Genomic DNA, 6,000 nt, shown 5'->3' with positions numbered 1-6,000 from the left:
TAGGGGTTCCCTGGTCTCCTGCTTTGTTGGGAGATTGTGCCCCGAAGGGTTTGGAAAAATAGGATTCCTCTGACATTCCAAAGTTATGTTATCAAAGATGCAAGGACACAATAGACAGACTCAGTTAAGGTAAAGATCGACCTTTGTCAGGGAAGATACAGGCCTCGGACATGACTACCCATCATGACTCGATTTAGGCAAGCAGTGTTCAGTTCAGACCATCCTATGTGGTTACTATAAGTTTCTGAGTTTGTAAAACCTCCTCCATAGGCCTCCCCTGAGCTTTTCAGGTTCAGTACGTGGTTCCGTTTTGGTCCACAGCATCATGGAGAAATGGATTCTAAGTTGTGTTTCTGGGAAAAACTCCAAGTCACCGCACATAGTTAGGCCACCAAGAAAGTGTGCCCTATCACTATCATGAAGCTGCCTGTTGAAACTGGAAGCAGCTGCCACAGCTGCTGGCTAGAAACCACACACATCGGGAAATTGGACGTCACGTGACCTGCCCCTCCCTCATGTACCTCAGTTGCCAAGTCAAGGCTTGTACAAATGCAAGGGACCTGCAGAACCTAGTTCACATCCAGAACCCAGCTTCAGGGTAGGCTGGGGAAAGTTTTAAGTTTGTAGTTTCTGCAGTAGGAAACATCTGCTAGAAGAGGGTTGAAAAAGAGTTTGGGTGTATAATTCATGGTGTTTGGCACACTGTGTATCAGAAGAATTGAGATCCCCACTTTTGAAAGTCTTCCAGTTCTCACTTCAGCTCTTTAAAACCTTATACTTACCTGGTGCCACTCTCCATCTTTCTATTGTCTCTTCCTCCATCAAGAGGAAATTCCCTGGCCCTTGCCTGTGTGTCTCAGTTGGTTGGGCATTGTCCTGAACCGAGGGGTGGCTGGTTTGATTCCCCATCCAGGTCAGGGCACATGCCTGGCTTGTGGGTTCAACGGTTCCTGGTTCGATTCCTGGTTGGGGCATGTGTGGAAGGTAACCGATGGATGTTTCTCTCCCTCTCTTTCTCCCTCCCTTCCCTCTCTCTAAAAATCAAAAATAAAGTACAATTAAAAAAAACCTAAAATCACTGTAAAAGTGTGTATTTCTCCACTTCTTTTGCTTTGGTTAAAGCATGTGCCTTTCTGTCTATGTATTCCTTTCTTTTCTCCTTTTATGTTTTTAATCCTCACCCACGTGTGGGAAAAAAACCCTGATGTTGACAAGTCTTTCCCTTACAAATAAATGACTTGATGTAGTTGCTTTTTCTGTCTTTCTCTTTAAAGCTTAGTAGTTTTACTTGAATATGTCTTGGTGTTATCCATTCCAGATAGATTTTCCTAGGCATGCCATTTAAATATGCAGGTGTAAACCTTATTTTATTTCAGAAATAGTTTCATAAATTAAAAGTTTTAGTATTTGCTTTGAGTTTCTTCTTCAGGGGATTCCCTGATACAACTATTGTTTTGCCTTTGCCTAGTCCTATCTCTTTCTATTCCTATCTCTTTCTTTCTAATCCTTTGTACATTGCAGGCAGTTTTTAAATGTCCACACATTCTGTGATACTCCTTCCTTCAAAGGGTGGAACTTAATTCCCTTGGCCATGAGTGAGGGCTGGACTCACTGACTCATTTCTAAGGAATGGACTATGGTGTGACCAGGCCACAGGCTTCTCCTTGCTCTCACTCGGAATCATGTGCTCTGGGAAGTCAGCTGCCATTCCTGAGAATACCTCAAGCAGCCCTAGAAGGAGGCCCTCATGGTGTGCTTTAGGAGGGGAGGGTGAGTAAGGACTGCTTCCGCGCTCAATGGCTTTTCTATTGTTATCATAAAGAGTTCAACATTATTGCCTTGTATTTTTTGAAACTACGTTTTCTGCTTCTTCACTTTCTTTATCTGGAACTTTTCTTGCCTTTTCTCCCAGTGTCTCTGTGCTGCTCAATCTAGCTTCCACCCCCAGCATAGTCTCCTCTGGGAGGAAGTTTGTGCTGGAAAGGAGATTCAGTTGCTGAGTTCTGAGATTTAATAGGGGCCAGACTGTTCCACACCATCTAATCTTTCTTTTGCCATCACCTTTAGAATGCCCTTCCAGCTCTGGCATTGTTCCCCCAAAAACTCAATTAGCTTTCTATGCTGAGTGGGGACATTTAGATTTCAGGGCAAGTACCTTTGGCAGTTTGACTGAGTTGCTGGCATTCAGTGTACTAGAAGACCCTTTGCTGGCTTTGGACTTCCTCCTGTCCACTTGCTGATGCCATTTGGGTCTTGTGGCTATCAGTAAAGCACTCCTCTCTTTGCATTTTGGAATTCACAGAGCCCCTTATTATTTTTATAGTAGACAACTGTGCACTTGTTGTGGAGCTGGTTGTTGTTGGAGGATTTGGTAGATTCACAACTGCACAATTGACACTTTCATCTTGCACAGAACCTATCACATCTTAAATTTCTAGACATTCTTTTGTTCTCTGGATTTTCCCTTTCTTGCATCTTCTGCTTCATAGTTTATGGACCCTTAATTCTCTAAGTATAATAGTGATTTTAGGAATTCATTTCTTCTGTCTACATTCTGTCTAAAGGTCTCTGAGTCACCTTTTCTAATTGTTTCTGCATCTCATTCTCATGTCAATGTCTTTTCCCAACTATCTTGAAATCTTTGGCCCTCCAAGCATGTATAGAATTTGGCGTTATATTGGGAGTTCTGGGTATATATCTAGGACTTGTCAATCAGTCCTACAGAGCCGGGTTCGTTTAGTTGAGGGACTCTCAGTAGTTAATATCCGCAGGTCTTTTCTCTTGGGCTGATCAGTTGTCCTCCCATAAACCTCTATTAGGTGGTAGAAGAGTGGGGTTAGGCTTAGTTGCCATTGTGTTCTTAAAGGAACTGAAGGGAGAATGGGTAGGGGTCTTGTGGTTCAATATGTAGACTCACTTAACCTCCCTTTCCAATAAGGTACTCAAAACATGACCAGTGTCTCTGAGTCCCGATCCTCTATGTTTCAACCTGTCCTGAAAAGAAACTTTCCACCTTTCGCTAGGGCGGGCAAAAGGAAGTCTGGTTGTCCTTGCATGAAAAATGGAATTTAATGGTGTAACTTATAAATTTTTAATCATTCTATTTTCAGCTCTACTCTTACTCACCTTCTCTTTCAAAGTTGCCTGGCATAATCATTGACTCAATTACTGAGCCTTTTGGTATTCTGAAGTTTGAAAAACTTGTTCCCCAACCTTTGCAGGCCCCTTACTGTAAAATCAGTTTAACTCATCTTTATGTTCTAGATTCCAAAATTATGTTGGCATCTATCTGGTTCTCTTTATCCTTATAGATTTGTGAAGTATTTTTAATCCCTTAATCACTATTTAAATAGGTTCAAAAGGAGTGGATATATTCACCCCTGCTGTCCGTTTAATAGACGTTCTTTCATCCTTTTAATAAATTCCTTTTCTGCTTAAATTATTTGAGGATGATAGTATTAACTGACATGCTAGAAAAAGATCTACAATAATGCATTTTTGGGGACAAGAGTTCTGGATAGGGCTGAATTACGCCCATCAAACATGTAACTCAAGGCGCCGAATGCCACCAGAATGCTTTAGAACTGAGTGACTGAATTAAATTATTTTTATTACCTAGGATTTTTATTTTATACTTATTAAAACCTACTTAGACATATTTAAGCATAGATTTTTAAAATCACACTTGTGTATACATTAAAAGGAAAATAAAAGCTGGAATTGATTAAGGTATTCCTAAAACTTCTTTTTATTTAGAGAGCCCTAGTCCTCTGAGTCACTTTACATACTTAATAGCTATGTTTTTTCAATTGTGGTTTTAAAAAAGCATATAAAATTTAGCATCTTAACCATTTAAAAAATTTTAAAAAGATTTTATTTATCCATTTCTAGACAGAGAAGGGAGGGAGCAAGAGAGGGAGAGAAACACCAATGTGTGGTTGCCTCTCGAGCACCCCCCCAATGGGGACCTGACCTGCAACCCAGGCATGTGCCCTGACTGGGAGTCCAACCAGTGAGCCTTCAGTTCACAGTCTAGCACTCAATCCACTGAGCCACACCAGCCAGGGCCCATCTTAATTACTGTTAAATGTACAATTCCTAACCGTTTGTAAGTATACACTTACATTGTTTTGGAACAGATCTCCAGAACTTTTTCATCTCGCAAAACTGAAACCACACACCCATTAAACGTCTCCCCATTTCATTTATCCCTCCCCCAACCCTGGTGACCACCACTCTACCTTCTGTGTCTATGAATTTGACTACTCTAGATACCCCGTGTAAATGAAATCATGCAGTAGTTGTGTTTTTGTGACTGGCTTATTTCACCTCGTATAATGTCCTCAAGGTTCATTCATGTAAGCACGAGTCATGACTTCCTTCGTTTTTAGTGAAGTTTTGTGGAGAAAGTAAAATGCATTTCCCTTTCACAAGCACTGAAAATATGATTCACTCTGAAGCTGGATCCAAAATTTTAAGGCCTTTGAAAGCATTCCATAAAAATGTCAGGTATATGTTAAGCCCAAACCTAAGGATGGAAAAGAAAGAAATGGTATTCCTCACTTTTGCAAAAACAAATAAATAAAAACTGCTTAAGTACAAGAGAAATAGCATGTCATACATATCTATTATCCTTGGTGTTTCATGACAAATAGCCTTGTCTAGTGATAATACAGTGAACATCAAAAGTAGCTGCTCAATCAACGTACTAAAGTTAAACTGAAATGCCAGCCCTTGGTTTTTCCAAAGGGCTCCTGAGTGAATTCTTCTGATACTGGGAGAAGAGATAAAACCCCAGTCTTTAGCTGCCGTGGTCTAGTGGTTATGTCATGATCTGCAAATTTCCTCAAATTTGTTTTTTAGGGTTTTCCTTCACAAAGCTAAACCCAGTGTGGAGACCAAGGGAAAAGAAAAGGTTTGTGTAAGCCAGTCTTAAAGCTTGAGTTGGCACAGGAAGCCCGAATACTTGTTGAAGCTTGTATATAAAGAGGAATCTCCCAAACACATTTGGAAAAAATATTTTTTTTTACTAAGTGTGAGCGTGGTAACCTCTTCTACTGAATGGCAAGAAATTTGCTGGTGCTTTCCCCCTTGGTTCACATGTCTGCCTTCCTCATACTTGCTCCTTTTCTGATTCCCTGTTAGCCTCTCTGGTGTTTCTCTCCTTCCTACCTTTCCGGTTTGCTTTTGTGTCATCCTCTGTTCCCTTGAGTCCGGAGCAGTTTCTTGCCTTCCTTGGCTGCCTGGCCCTTCCCATTCTGCCCTGAAGTAGACTCATCTGCACAGAGTACTCCGCAGGGCCTCCCAAGTGAAGCTGGGTGGGGTTTCACTTGGGTAAACTACCACATTCTGGAGCACTATCCAGTAGTGTTTTCATTTCTTAAGACTTGGGAGTTGGAGTCAGCGCTTTAAGAGGGAAAAAGTGAAACATTTACTGGGATGACTCTCAACGGCCCTGCATAGATCTCCAAAAGGTGAAATTGAGTGAATATGAACACAGAGGTAAGTCTTGGATTGGCGGGATGATGGTGGAATCACAGTGGGGCAGCCAGGGCAGGAGGTTGTGGCTGGATTCCTAAGCTAAATGTCTTTCTTTCTCAACCAACCCCTGAGGCTCTGGCCGGCTGTGGGACTGTGGCCTGGGGAAAGTGTCCAGCTCTAGCGCTGTGTCTTCCTGGGTAAACCTAGGCTGAGGGGACTCTGATCTAATTTGGAAAGAAAATTTTAAAAAGAAGGGGATGCCCATTTGTGACTTCTAAAATAGTACTCCAGATGTATGGAACATTCCATCCCCCAGGTGTGAAGGTGGGTTCTGCAAAGTCATTTTTAGGAACCCCTGTGTAAAATGTTTCTCGAACCATTCTGGAGCATAATATTATAGAAAGACCTATTTTTTTAGGAAGGAAGTCATGAAAGTTGTAATTTGAAGAATATAATAATATTGGGGCCTGGCCCAAGAACAGCATCTAAATTCTGTTAACAGAATCTGAAATTCTATTT

The sequence above is a fragment of the Desmodus rotundus genome, chromosome 2, assembly GCF_022682495.2.
Source record: "Desmodus rotundus isolate HL8 chromosome 2, HLdesRot8A.1, whole genome shotgun sequence".
Classification (NCBI taxonomy): domain Eukaryota; kingdom Metazoa; phylum Chordata; class Mammalia; order Chiroptera; family Phyllostomidae; genus Desmodus; species Desmodus rotundus.
The sequence above is the reverse complement of the archived record's forward strand: the minus strand, read 5'-3'. Positions refer to the sequence as shown.